Here is a 1,713-nt window from a genome sequence, read left to right as displayed (position 1 = left end):
ATGAAGTGTTCCATGTAGAAAGGCAAGTTGGAGCGTGAGAATCTGGCTCCAGACAATTAAGAGCTAACATTCTTCTCTAGAGTGATCATGAAACATAAACGGGACAATTTAGGATAAGAAATGAAGGCTGTTGGCTCCAGCTGAGGCTCTAAGGAGACTTTAACAAGACAATAATGACTTGACTCACAGTCTGTCCAGTGAAAATTAATCATGATTCTTAAAACTAAAGACTCAGAAATCATCAAATCTATGACTAACTCTGGTATTTGTTCACAACAATTCAGGTAACAGATAAAATTTAATCACAGCTACTATGTTCACAATCTCATTTAATAAAACTTTAAAACTATATTTTCTTGTTATATACTTTCTGAACACATTTTTTAAGAGGCTCTGAGATTTTTTATTCTAGATCCTGTAAAATGAACTACCTCTTCATTACCCCAGTTTAGTGTGCATAATTAGATTTTATCAAATAAGATTATCTGGAAGAGTTATACCTAGTATCCGAAGACCTTCCAGAACATACATGTATGTTCTCTTTTCATCTACACTCTTCATGATGCTAGTAGGTTGTGTAACATTTGCATTGCCTTTTTCTGAAGATTAAAGTACAGTGCTACTTTCAGGGGGAAATGACAGAATGTATGGTGGTCTAATTTTTGTTTCTTCTTTTCCTTCCTTGAACATGGCTCTGTTTGTTTTGGAGTGAGTAACTGTGAAGTCTCATAAACAATATTTCCTTTTAAAATAAGGTTAGTGGTCAATACTTACTTGGCAGGCCGGATACCATGATCACAAAGGTGGTTTTCCCAGGGCGAGGTTTATTCACTGCACCCTTGCAATTTCCCCAAATGTGGAAAACTTGACTGCATAATTTGTGGATTTGGGGACTGCATATGCGTTCTCTTTTGGAGGAAAAAATAAGACTAGTGATCATTTACGTGTACCAGAATAGGTAAACATCTTTCCATCAGCCAAAGGATGACAGGTCAGTGAAATGCCTCTCCCGCTATATTCTCTTGGGCTCCTAAGTACTTAAGTATTTCCACCTTCAGGTCACCAGGAAGTTTTTACACCCAGAGTTTTAAGCTTAGATCCCACTAGAGTTTAACTCAGGTAAATCTTGAGTTCATGCCAAGAGAATCCAACTTGCCTCCTTTTCCCCACTGTTAGTTATTTTGTGTGTTGTTTTTTTTGTTTGTTTGTTTTTGGGTCACACCCGGCAATGCACAGGGGTTACTCCTGGCACTCAGGAGTTACCCCTGGCGGTGCTCAGGGGACCATATGGGATGCTGGGAATCGAAGCCGGGTCGGCCGCATGCAAGGCAAACGCCCTACCCGCTGTGCTATTGCTCCAGCCCCGTTGTTTTGTGTTTTGGACCCCACTAAGTAGGACTGAACTGTGCCTCTCACCACAGTGTTCAGGGCTGGTTTTAGGGGCTGGCTTCGGGCCTGCAGGTGAAGCATGTGCACCAGCCCTTTGCACTCTCTTTCTGGTCCCCTTCAGTCTATGTTTTTAAAATAATTTACATTTTACCTTTTGGGTCACAACCAGCAATACACAGGGGTTACTCCTGGCTCTGCACTTAGGAATTATCCCTGGCAGTGCTTGGGAGACCATAAAGGATGTTGGGAATCAAACCCGGGTCAGCCGCGTGAAAGGCGAACGCCCTACCTGCTGTGCTATTTTTAAAAATAAATGTAAAATAA

The 1,713-nt window shown here is 41.2% G+C and overlaps 1 pseudogene; it reads left to right on the top strand.

The window, feature by feature from the left end:
* Positions 1–766: 766 nt before the first annotated feature.
* Positions 767–911, top strand: LOC129401001 (U1 spliceosomal RNA; annotated as a pseudogene).
* Positions 912–1,713: the final 802 nt, after the last annotated feature.

Source organism: Sorex araneus, chromosome 1, assembly GCF_027595985.1.
Source record: "Sorex araneus isolate mSorAra2 chromosome 1, mSorAra2.pri, whole genome shotgun sequence".
In the NCBI taxonomy this organism is placed as follows: domain Eukaryota; kingdom Metazoa; phylum Chordata; class Mammalia; order Eulipotyphla; family Soricidae; genus Sorex; species Sorex araneus.
The sequence above is the reverse complement of the archived record's forward strand: the minus strand, read 5'-3'. Positions and strand labels throughout refer to the sequence as shown.